The sequence below is a fragment of the Thermobia domestica genome, chromosome 8, assembly GCF_964235325.1.
Source record: "Thermobia domestica chromosome 8, izTheDome1.hap1.1, whole genome shotgun sequence".
NCBI classification, from domain to species: domain Eukaryota; kingdom Metazoa; phylum Arthropoda; class Insecta; order Zygentoma; family Lepismatidae; genus Thermobia; species Thermobia domestica.
The window spans coordinates 204294980-204309021 of NC_137461.1; positions in this window are offsets into that span (position 1 = coordinate 204294980).

Sequence of the window (14042 nt, forward strand, 5' to 3'; positions counted from 1 at the left end):
GAGGGCATAACCCTCTGATGGTTGGGAGTTGAAATCTCTTCCCTAAAAGTTTATATTCTAAAAATGATGAATAAAGATATAGACTATTATATATCTTTAATCCCTTACCTTAAAAAAGTGTAATTGCAAGGTAGACGTCTTTTCAAGATAGTATGTACGGTATACGTATAAGTTTGTTATTCACCGTTCGCAGAGAAAACCAAATGTTCAAACCAATGATCCACAAGTGACCAACATGAACAAATGACTTTAAAGATTCTGTAGACAATGTTCAGAGTAAGTTATCAAGTACAAAAGCTACAACAAATTACATTGCACAAGCGACTGATCTTGAACACGAAAGATTGGAAACTGAAGTCCATAGTTATACATACTCCTCAGAATACTCAATATGCAACACTTAAGTTCAGAATGAAATAATAAATGTGTTGACAGAAAAGGTATTGGACAAAATAAGAACAGAATATAATGAAAGTGAATCACAGTTTCGTTGTTTGAAAGCATATTAAACACCAGACCCCTTTGGGTGAAAAATTTGTCAGTAGTTGTGAGATTTGTGGAAAGAGAGGTGCGTTAACATTTATTGGATCTATTTCAATTATCGGACTTATATCTCAAGATATATTAGAAAAAGTCTTTGAAGCTCTTTTCAAAGCAGGGTTTCGAAAAGTAGAAATAATTTGTTAGTGTTATGACGTTGGTAGTGTGATAGTAGGATGCAAGGGAGGTGTTCAAAAAGTATTAAAAGAAGAATTTCAAAAACTAATCTCATGTCATTCCGATAATCATCAACTTCATATTGTAATAATTCATACTTGTTCATCAATTCCTAATGTGATTAGCCAAGTTGCTATACAGGTTTTTCAGAAAATATCGAGTGTTACAGATGTACAAAGGCCAAATGTTTCCGTGGTCAGTGGATAAAAATTGAACTGGACACTTGGAAATAGTAAATACTATTCAAGAGAATTTTGTTGATATAATATCTGTTCTGGAGTTCTTTTTTCTTAAGGAAATTAGGCCATGTAGATATTGAACTAATCTATTGCATTTGTAGGACTTTAAAGAAAGTATTGCATATTGGAAATCGTTTAATTATCGCTCTAATGTTACAAATACTATTAACAATGCATTACAAAACATAGAAATTCACTTCGAAAAAGCAGATCAAGTTGTGAAGTCTTGTCTGTCAGTTTTGGAAGAGAAAAGCCATTCTGGATTTGACAACATGGTTACTACAGCCAAGGATTAATTACATAAGATTTGCATTAAAGTATCAGGTCCTGAGTTTCTTCGTTGAAGCAAATTTCGAAGATTCTATCATCTTTGATATATCTTTTTGTTAAAGAATTTCTAAATATGACTCCAGATGAAGCAATTCCTAAAGCAAACTTTTAATGAGGCATTCAACCACACAATTTTAGAAACTAAAGATAGTTTGCAGGGAATAGTGAATAGTATTGGAAATCCTCGATTTTTTGTTGCCACGAAACATTTTTGAAGAGTTCCGAAAGTATTGTGACTATTAAATCTCTTAGGCTTACGTATTAGAAGTTGCAGTAAATATTTTATCCAAATATAAGATCGACAGTATTATTTTTAAAGACCTTAGATGTGTTGTATTTATATAAAAGTGTTTTCCCAATGTGTATAATTTATATGCAGGAGCTGTAACAATTGGTGCTCGAACATGTAAGAACACATTGTGTTGCCTTAAAAGGGTTCTTACACCACAAAGATAATCAATGTTTCACAATAGAAAATCCAGTCTTGTTCTTTTGGCATTCCAAAAATAATGCTCGAGCACTTTATATGTGGATTTCTTTGTCGACAAATTTCGAAGATGTTCTCAACGATTACAACTGTAGGTGGTTTGTGGAAGTAAAATAAAACTTTACGAACTTTTTAAATGTTTTTTAAACAAGTACAGATACATCTATCAATGAGCATGGCTTTTATTGCTTTTTGTGCTACAGAGGCTCAAAAGATGCTTGTTTTTTATTATTATTTTTGATAGTAACTTGTTAGATAAATATGCGTGTTTTCAATTGTTTAATTTGAAATAAAATAGCCTAATCCCACTTTCTTAGGTATTGACAACACAAAAAATATAAGTTCTCAACTCTATGAAGCATGTATTTTATTCTGAAATGTTTAATGGGCATGGCTTCATACATTCTTGAAGTGTGTGATTAGTAAGACAGTTTTCACATTGTGTTCAACCGAGAATTTTGTTTTTTCAGGTATTCAAATAATACAGAGTTAAACGGAACAGTAATGCAAACTAAAAATAGTATTTCTTGATTTTCTTCTCTCTCCTTTATCTCTCTCTCTCTCTCTCTCTCTCTCTATCTATCTATCTATCTATCTATCTATCTATCTATCTATCTATCTATATATATATATATATATATATATATATATATATATATATATATATATATATATATATATATATATATATATATATATGTATGTGTGTGTGTGTGTGTGTGTGTGTATGTGTGTGTGTGTAACAAATACATCGATGTTTTTTAAAGCTGTATTGCATCGTAGTTTGATAGTTTGGTATCACAGAATTGTAGCAATAGAAACGAAAAGTTGCATCGCAACATGCGATACATCTATGATTATATACTAACGAAGTGAGGTAGTTTTACGACAAAGACAGTATACAATAGCCTTTCCTACATGAAAAAAAGAGTTATTTTTTGATATCACTTATACTTGTGTTAATTCTCTCCTCGAAAACGCAGCATTTTCCTTTAAGTTCCTCTTTGGTTCTCATTAACACATATACCAATGAATTATGGATTAAATATTATATAACTTGAAACTGGCTGTGCAATGTGTAGAATAGACGACAAAGAAACAATGTACACTTCGCCAATTCATAACATAAGGAGTTATAAAGCGCCTCAACGGTCTTTCGACATGCAAGACTTCAGCTGACTTTTTGGAAAAATAGATAAAGAACGAATACAGTTAAGTTTAGCAGTATTCTTTTAGTCCTCTGTTGTTTAAAGCTTTGGAAAGTAATTCGTAAATGACACATTTCTACCTAATTATTTCATGGTGTTGAACTAGAAGTGTTCTTTTGCTACTTCGTCTTGTTTGTCATTGAAATGGCTAAGAAAAATAGGATTCAGTTTACAACTTAAAAAAAATAAAAATAAAAATAAAAATAAAAATAAAAATGAACTTGATCCAAGTAGCATTTGGCTACAATATGAATTAGGAAATTAAAACTGGTGCGAATGAATTTACTGTGTCTTTGCCGTAAAAATGAAGGCTCACTTCGTGGGTTACTTGTAATACCCACTCTCCACTTCTTGACGGTATTACGGATGTAAGAAAAAAGAAAAGAAACTCCACATGAGCACATTCTAAATCAGCTACCATCTTAAACAATCCGTAGAATGACAATATTTACGTTTCTTTAGATACAAAAATTGCTGACATAAACAGTAGACTACACAGATAATAATTCCCTTCTCCTCCGAAAATGAGACACAATAATTGTAAAATGCAATGCGCAATTAAATTGGATTCGCAAATTGCTAAGCAACAAACAAAATAAAAGAAATGCTGTGGTTCTATGTTCACATTAAAATCCAGATTCATACCAAAGCTAAAGCTAATAGTGACAAGGATTTTCAATCCAATCAAACAATATCGCAGAAATATACTATATCATTTCTATCTAATCCAGAAACAAACCAATGTACCTAATTCGAGAGAACCTCGAGGTGAGAAGTTTAGTACCCAAAAAGATTGAGTTTCCCTCATCCTAAAATCTTGTCAAACTAATAGATTGTGTTATAACTACTTTATCTTACTATTAAACTCTCTTGCTATTACTTTTAGCATACGCGCATTCGCCATGAGACACCCTGGATCCAGTTGTGCACCAAGAATTTTTTGTTGCGAGGGGTTCAAACTTTGAGAAGGTGTCTAATACTACAAGAGACCATATCCATGTAGTATTGAATCTATGTTAACCTGCACCCGAAAAGATAAGTAATTGTTAAACACTGGCACCTACATCCTCGAAACAAAACAACAAACGAAAAAGGAGATAAAACGTTTCGTTTTTTATAAGAAAAAAGACTGCAGATGGTCTAAGATCGAATATTTATTCTACATCAGTAATTTCTTTGTTAAACAAGTGGTTTTATTAAGAAAGTTTACAGATGTATGTCGAATTACGAAATTTTGGGGAGAGTCCAGACCCGGTGGACTCCCCACTTGAATACAATTCTGCCTGGTTCAATTCCCGATGGGACCCCATGTATTTCAAATTCCACGTTAATCCGTAGGTCCACATCTCACGTATCCTCGGCGCTGAAGAATGACCGTAGACTCCAAAGCATACAGAATATTTACCAGAAGTTTAGTATATTCTACGCTACTGTGTTTAGTTTCCTAAGAGAACATAAAAGATAAGTTTGAAACCTTGAAACCTCAAGTAGGAATTGAAAACGAAAAATTTTAAAAATCACTTTCTGCAGTGTATAAGACTGCACTAGGGAATATTCTAAGGAATAGGAACAGGCTTTACTATTCTAAGGAATAGACGTAACTAGAAGGGGACCATCTCCTCTCTCCCGTAGAATACCGTTGGGCCACATTCTTAAACTGTGGACATTGAAAGGTTATTTCAATTCTAAGAAGTAAGGGTCCATGCCTTCTCCCTAACAAAATATCCTAGTTATGTTTGTTCGTCGAAATGTTTTAGGACTAACATATTTCTAGATTTTAAAAAATTGGGATATTGTATGAAAATACTTCTCGCTAAAATATCAGAGTTAATTAATCGTAGCTCTATCAACATTCACTGAAAGTAAATGATGGAAAGTAAATAGAAAGTTTAGTAGATAAAAAATTCCTACCAGTTGAGTATGAGTGACTAATAAAAGAAAGATTTTTAAACATATACCACCAATAATATTTTTTGAAGGAAAACATTTGTACTCTAGAACAATTCCAACGGGACTAAATGTAAATCTGGAACTGTGGCAGCTAAACTGGGAATCAGGCCCGTATCCACGGGGTCTAGGGGGCCGGTCCTCCCTAAATTTTTGCTGCTCCCTAACATTTTCACGGTAGGCTTGTAAAATAATATGGTTGGATCGGGCCCCCCTACATTTTTGGGCTGGCTACCGGCCTGCCGGGAATATTGGTGAGTTTAATTATTTGGAATAGCTTACAACATTACTGCCTTAATTTAGATTGTAAAACTTTCCTTTCTTTAGAACTCAGTGTTGCTGTAAGAAGTAATTGTAATATAATTAGTATATTTATAAAATACTTACGTAAAGTCTTAGTGTGAACACCACTTCCTATAAAGAATTCTCCAAGTATTACTAGTATTATGGTACAAGAAAACCTTCCAGTAAATTCCATAGTTTGTCTCTTCTTCCGGACTGTGGACGTTAGATGAAGAATATTAAATGAGAACTTGAGACAATATTAATCGATACCTTATACCAGAAATATTTTATCAAATAAAACAAACAACAGCTACGATTGACCTCAAGAATGCCTATATAACACACGTATCTTTCAATCGTAAGATAAAAAATTAATTCAGTCAATAACATCATATTGTCACGTATCACTGGAATATGTTTACAAATCGTAGGCTTGAAAAATGAGGAAGTTTATTAACTAATGCTCTTTTTTCCAAAGGTAAAATAGATTGCGGAATTGGACGACACACGTCAATTCTACTACACATATACCTAGTGTAATTCCTTCTTTTGATAATAAATAATAAATTCTAAAAAAGAAATATTTACCTCTATACGACTATTTACTTACAGTTAGTTCTGTAGAGGGGCTATTGCATTAAATAGTTTGATCAATAGTATATATATATATATATATATATATATATATATATATATATATATATATATATATATATATATATATATATATATATATATATATATGCAGTAGGATTAATACTGTGTTGTTACAGTGTATCCAACATTTATTCAATCCTTTTGTTAACTTTCTGTAATTTTACATGCGGTGTTTCATTACTTTTTATTGTGAGCACACATAATTCCACAATTAATGCACTACCGTGTATATTTCTATGTGCACCCAAGGTTTGGGGTCAAATTTTACGATTTTTGATATGAAGATGTTCTTTTTCCTGTTGGCTCCACAGACTAATGATACTCTCAGTGGGATAAATTCGAAAGTGTCTCTCGGTAGTTCTACTATCATGCTATTTATTATTTAATAACTTTTTGTTTAAAATTCTCTATATACGAAAACCGTCTTACATTTTGGTAATTTTCCAAACAACTTTTGTAATGCTACCTACATAAATTGTTGGTTCCGGCATAATGTGCATGAAGAGAAATTAATGTGTGTCCTCCTGCCCCCTCCTCCCCCGCCTCCAACATTCAGAAGAAATAACAAAATCACGTGAATTTGTCTGAGAACAAAAGAATTTTTCTGCTTTTCATTAAAAAAAAAAAAAAAATAGACAACTTAATGTCAGGGACTAGAACGACGGGACTTACTTGCTGTTCACGCAACGTTATTTTATAGAACACTACCTATATAATAATTACAGTAATCCCACTCGGTTAGTAGTACATTATTATTTCTTTATACGTAACTGACTTGTTTTCCTTGCAATCACAAGATCAACAAATCCGATTGTCATATTGAGAGATATTAGAGGTATAAAGATATTGTTATTGACATCAGGAAAGGCAATTTGAAACATAATTATACAATATGAGATTTTAAACTGACACAATCATAGTCATACGTCTTGCAGATAAAATCAGAAAAATAAACACACTGCTGAACAAGACTGCACTTATTTAATATAAAAACACATTTACACGTGGCGTTTCGATCTTCTAGCCAAGATCCTCATCAGACGTACACTGAGTGATACAAAAAAACTACTCAAGTGTATATCTACTTGAATAGGTTTTTTTTTTTTTTTTGTATCACTCAGTGTACGTCTGATGAGGATCTTGGCTAGAAGATCGAAACGTCACGTGTAAATGTGTTTTTATATTAAATAAGTGCAGTCTTGTTCAGCAGTGTGTTTATTTTTTGAGATTTTAAAACATGGGTCCTTAGAGGACCAAACATTTAGAGCGAATGAAAATTCTTTAGAAAAAAAAGCAGAAATCTAATTTCATACTCAAGTTTCAAATACTATCTCCAGACTAAGTACCGTACTAGTAGTTAGTTTGGGATCTGAGGTCTAGGCTACAATGATTAAGAGAATTCACTCCCGTAACCAGGTCACTTAAGACAAGAGAGGGGATATTTCGTGAGATAGCTTGAGTTCGTCTACATTTTTAACTGTTTGTTTTTTAAACATATGTTTATTTAGACGAACAACTAAAATTTTAAGTGGGGGTGAAGGTGACAGTACACTAAAAGCTCGGTTAATCCGTACGCACGGTACTCCAAACGCCACGCTATTCCGAACGGCCTTCAGTCATCGTCTGTACATATGTATCTACTGTATTTTTAGATCAAGAAACAGGTCAAGAAACGATTAAAGACTTTTTCAAATGACTTTTGTTTACATAAAGTTACTGTACGGTACTATTTAAAGAACAGTAACATACAAAGTTTCATTTTGTAGTAGGTCTTTATTGTATAATTTTTCAATTTATTGTACTACGTAATACCGTCACTAAATTTATGTACATATTTTAACCCCTTTCTGCATGATTTTTTTCTTTTAGCGAAAAAAATAATCAGTATTGGAAATCCTCATATGGGACCTTGAAAAATGAATTAAAACTTGAATTTTAGATTTTTCACTTAATTCCGACGAGAAATAAGTAAGTGCCATATATGACACACTTACAACTCACAAAAAACATGCCAGATGACACCAAAAATCTCTTATTCATACACGCCAATATTTCACACAGCAGACAAAACAGTCATTTGATGCCTTTGATAAATCACAAGAAAGCTAAAGTGAAAAAAGGGTATGTGCCATATATAGCATACCACTAAAAGGTGACCCGAATATAGCAAATTTTTTTCTGCCTGATGCCCTTAAAAATAATAAACATTTGTTAATTTGTTTATTTGCCAGGACGTCAAAGTGAGCAATTTTTTACATCATCTACATACAGTACAAACGAAATTTCAAGTTTTATCAAATTCTAGTAACCATCTCTCTCCCGGAAAATTAGCAATAGGTTTGTATCCTGTGCATGAAAAGGTGCTAATCAACTCTGCCTTCACTTTTTTACATTTCTCAGAACATTCCGAAAGGAAAACATACTAACATTTCTATGTTTATTTATTTATTCCTGAACAATACTACTCAGTGGAACACTTTTCATTGTTGATATATTCTCCATTCTGAAAGAACCACATCATAGGGTTAGACCAGCGTTTCCCAATCGGTGTGCCGCGAATGGGCAGCTGGTGTGCCGCGAGGAAATGAAAACAAAATTATTAATTATATAGGAACCTAATTGCAAGACAGGAAATATGTGTATTTAAATTTCACATTACTATGAACCTCTACAATGAAAAAATACTGTAATTGTAATATATTATTGTACACACATTACTACTATATAGATTGTATTTCGAAAACAGAATTTGATTAATATTTAAAATTGTGACGTATATTAACCATGTTAATAAATTATAATTTTCACACTGTGTTACTTATCAGTTCATTTTTAATGTTAAAAAAAGTATTAATTATCATTGTTATGACCATTATTGTTTCTTTATTGTTACAGATTATTTCGTAACTTCAAATTTTAAAATCTCATTCTATCCTTTCGACAAAGCAAACACTCATACAAATTACCGCAATTCTGTTTTAAAAGTACAAGAGATTTGTTTTTCGTTCGTAATTTAGTGGTCTTCCTTGTGAAAGGTTGGATACATTCTTCGAAAAAGAAAGTGTAATTTTTAAAAGACTGAGTTCTATATTTCATTGGAATTGTTTTCTATTTTTTAATTTGAATGAAAAGTAAGTATAATGATTTACGATGGAGGAAAACCAGTGATCGAGCTTTATTCTTTGTGAGAAGGAGGTCAGTAATCAAAGAAAACAAATACGACGGTATTTTCTATTTACAAATAATAATAATAATAATAATAATAATAATAATAATAATAATAATAATAATAATAATAATAATAATAATAATAATAATAATACCTATGAGTGTGCCGCGAGAATTCAAGTTAGACCCGTAGTGTGCCGCAAGTTGAAAAAGATTGGGAAACGCTGGGTTAGACGATGAACAGGGCTGTAACTTATGAGGGACAAGGGACAACCACCTTCCCACTTAACCTTCCAGTCGTTCGACGAGGGGGGCACTTAAGGAGGATCACCACCCGGAAGTCATTACATATTTTAGCTCATTCCCTTAATTACTGCGCAATGAAACGTTTCATATTATAAGTATTGTATTATAAGATATGTTTCACCTACAACACAAGACACTGATTCATTTGGTTGTGTCTTCTGATATCGAAAAAGATAACAAATAAAAGAAAATATTTGATTCGTTTCACAATGAACACACAAGATGGCGCTTGCTATTAGATCTTACTAGAAGTGCTCACTTTTATGAAATGTTTATTTGTATGTGTAAAGTATTTTAAAGTAATGATCTTATTACGAAATAGATATATTGTTTGACCGTTTTTTGTGTTATGTTTCACATTCTATTTAAATATAGGCTATATATAAGATTCTGTTTAAATTCTATCCATTTAAATTTTCTATCTATCTATTTAAGATTCTATTTCACATTCTATTTAAATATATATATTTATATAAATATATATAAATAATATATATAGGTAATTTCTATTTCATAAGGAAATAGATTTTGAGAAGAAACTTGCGCAGAACGCCATAATGCGTTGTTGCCAAATTTGAACGTTTACTGTGGTAGTTAAAATTATTAAATTCCTGGATTCCATAGTTGCAGTTTGCGAAGCGGAACTAAGCTGTGAATTGCGGTAAGGGTCGAAAACTAATTTCTCCAGTAAGTATCCAAGCAGAATTCCATCATTACTTCCTTTATTATCTAGCATCAATAACACTCGACACTACCTGGCAACGCAACACTATTTGAGCAGCGTTTAGCAAAGTACCGAGAACACCTAGTGATCCACCTTAAAGATAATTTTTTCTTATTCCATGTGATACGATATAAACATGAATATATAAGTGAAGCATGTGATAGGTTCACTATATCCCAAAAGCAACAAATAATAATAATAATAATAATAATAATAATAATAATAATAATAATAATAATAATAATAATAATAATAATAATAATAATAATAATAATAATAATAATAATAATGATAGTAATAATAATAATAATAATAATAATAATAATAATAATAATAATAATAATAATAATAATAATAATCTCTAAAATGAAACATAAATATGACCTGGGTCCATTTCTTGAGTCTTTATGTTGTATCAAATGTCCCCTCAATTTAACTTGTGACGCATGGTTTCGGTCCACTACACCATTTCCAATAGCACTGTTAAAATGCTGCTATCCTTACATCATCTGAACAAAATGTATTTCCCTCCCTAAGATGAAACTAGACATTGCTCCAGTGAAACGACAACTGGGACTCCTAGAACCAATAATACTATTTTTAAAGTTTTAAATTAGGGAGATCCAAACTTCATATTTTAATAGAGAGCTAAACCTCATATTTTTTTCAGGAAACCCAAATATTTATGCTCACCTCTCCAGAAAAAGTTCCAAGTACGGCGCTAATAATGGAGTGAACTTAAAAGAAAACATCTAAAACAAGTAGCGGTGTCACGTTTATGAAGGATATGAATACCACATATGAAGGAATTGAATTATATTGTGTGACTTTTTCTGCATTCATATTGAAACTGGTAGTGGTAATATACTTACTATATTACACCAGATTTTAGTAGAAATATCAGAGTGGAGATGGAATATATTCTTGAGACGTTTAATTTATTGCAGAAATGTTCTTACAACCTATTACTCTCTTTTACTCTATAGTGATCAACGTTAAAACGTGGGTTGATTTCTATCACTTACAGTTTAAATATTATCTTCATCAACCAATTGAATTCCTAACTTTTAACTGTTTAAATCTTGAACAAAATTGATGAAGATCCATCAAAGTAGTTCTTGAGCAGTTCACCAGCTACCACTTATAAGAATTCAAAAAATATAACAGTTGATTTCGGATTTCGCGTTTCCTGGTTCGCTCTGGATTGGAACCCCTGAAGGCAATTATGGCGGTTTTATATGTTATACTATACAGCGTTTCTTAAAGAATAGATTGTAAATGACGTAAACTATATAGGAGTAGACTTGCAACGAAGCGTACATTCACCTTTAAAATTATCTGTATATATATATATAGCGGCGATCCTTAAGATTAGGTCAACATTGTGATTACTATTATTCGGGATTCTAACACCAACTTCCATCTGATTCAGTTCGGCATACATTTGGCTCGAACTCAAAATATTCTTTATAGGTGGAATCCATATATACACAACCACTTGTCGACTCTATATTCATATCAGCCATCTCATACATATCAGACAATATACAAATTTACAGTACACTACTTCAAGCCTCAACTAACAAAACAAAATACAGTTTCGACCTCATCACAAATAGATCATATTATATGCATTTTATTAACTTAATTGCAATTTGTTTAATTTACAGACGAACGCATGCATATATAAGTACGTATTACATGATCACTTAGCACATCGTAGGGTGAGATGAAGTAGTTGAGGTGACCCGAAACTTATTTATTCAGACATAGCTTCCATCTTATTCATATCACAAGAAATACACAGGACACTGATCAATAATAATCATTAACAGGAATATACAAACTTTCTCAAGATTTATCAATCAGTGAACTACACAAATTTAACGTTTTTCACTATGTTCAGTTCGTCGTTATATAATTAGATCTTTTTTTTTCTTATCTTACAATTTTCAATCAACAACAGTATATATATTCTTTTCTTCTCTTCTAATATGTTGGATTATAAACCTAACATCATAAATATATTTACAACAGTCGAAAACGGACATAATTATATTGTAGAATATTACAATAATCAGATTTATATAGATATTCATAATTTTAAGGAAATAGATTAAATAATAAGTCTAATTTTAAATGTTAAAATAAACGAAATCTCTTCTAGAATGATATAGATTTATGGCCTTTCTGAACATAAAACATCTTTGGAAATAAACAATAATTCTCCAAGTTAAATTTTTCTTCTTATGTAAATAACTATTACGGGAGATGAAATGACACTATTTAGTGAAGCGCTAAAATGTCTGTAACGGAGCGAGGCCAAAATTTGGTCCGTTACACACTGTTGTCATTCATTCCCAAGCATCGGAACCTAGTAATGCAAAAAGTTATCCTTCTCTTGGAAAATTACAGAATTAAATAAGACGACCAAATCTATCGAGTTCCGTAATTAGCAAATGAGACAAATTTGAAGATACGATTCTTTATACTCTGAGCTCCCCAGGTGTATTAAAGAAATATGGGGAGCTCAGAGTACAAGGGGAAAAATCGTTGAGTTGAATTGAGTTGAATTTCAGTTTAGCGTCCCTTTCAGCAGCGAGGCTATGTGCGACGTGGACCTACTGATTAACGTGGAATCCGAACCACATGAGCTCCCGCCGGGAATCGAACCCGGGTCTCCCGCTCCAAGGGCGCGTACGCTAACCGCTTAGCCACGGAGGAGCTCAAGGGAAAAGATCGTTTTACGAGAGTTGTGAGAGAAAGATTCATAAGGTGTGTATTGCAGGCTTAAGTACTAGAAATAGTTAACACTACCTTTTTTATTATTTACTAGCGGCGTTCACCCCGCTTCGCTGCGGTCACCCCGGAACGCAATAAACGTTGTTACTTAGATAATTTTTACTTTTTCGCTTTCAAGTGATATGATAAAAACCATAGAAGATTGCATTAAATGTTAACATTATATCGCCTGTCATTTATGTTAACCCGCCCCGCTTCGCTGCGGTCACCCCGGAACGCAATAAACTTTGTTACTTAGATAATTTTTACTTTTTCGCTTTCAAGTGATTGCAGTAAATGTTAACATTATAGCGCCTGTCATTTATGTTAACCCGCCGAGTGACACGGTCATGCGGGTTGCATATAAATACGTTTATTTTTACCTATGATGATCTAACAAAGGATTTGTACGTTATGGACACTTGAATGGTCAATTATCTCAAGACACTGGTAATTAAAAATTAAAGTGATATGATAAAAACCATCTAGGGTCCAAATCCTAATAACCCCCCAAAAATAAAAGAAATTGGTTCAGCCGTATTAGCGTGATGAGGGAACAAAGGATTTGTACGTTCTCTTTTATATATATAGATTGAAATAGCATTGAAAAAAGTTTTAGATAAAGATTTTAAAAACGAAATATGTGCAAATGGCTTGATTTTCTTGTAGACTGAACGTCCCCATGTGGTCTTTTCATAGTAACACTGGTATTTCCATCCCAGATCATAATATGGCAGGATTTATTTGTATTCTCTCATAGCAATAGAATTATTTTATGTCCAAAAAGAAGCATTGTAACACCAGGAGTTACGATGCACCACGAATTGATTCATTATCCGTCTTCATAATCTATATAGGGTTTAATGGATGTTGAAAATGTTATGACTACGGAGATAGTCATAATAAAAGCCATCATCGTCATACGTATTCTGTTATCACTGGCAGTTCACTTCCCACAAGAAGCTTCTATATACTATAATTATAGGCGCAACTATAGGGAAGCCAGGCCCTCTAGAACACTGTTTCACTCGTTGAAAAGTTCTTTCAACTCTCAGAAGTAATGGCCATGGCTTTCCTAGCAAATTGTTCTACTTCCGCCAATAACTATGATCTTCAACGAATGTTTCCTTCTTGATCTAGTAATTGTTTTTTTTAAAAAAAACACAAATATATCAATTGTAGCTTTTCTCCTT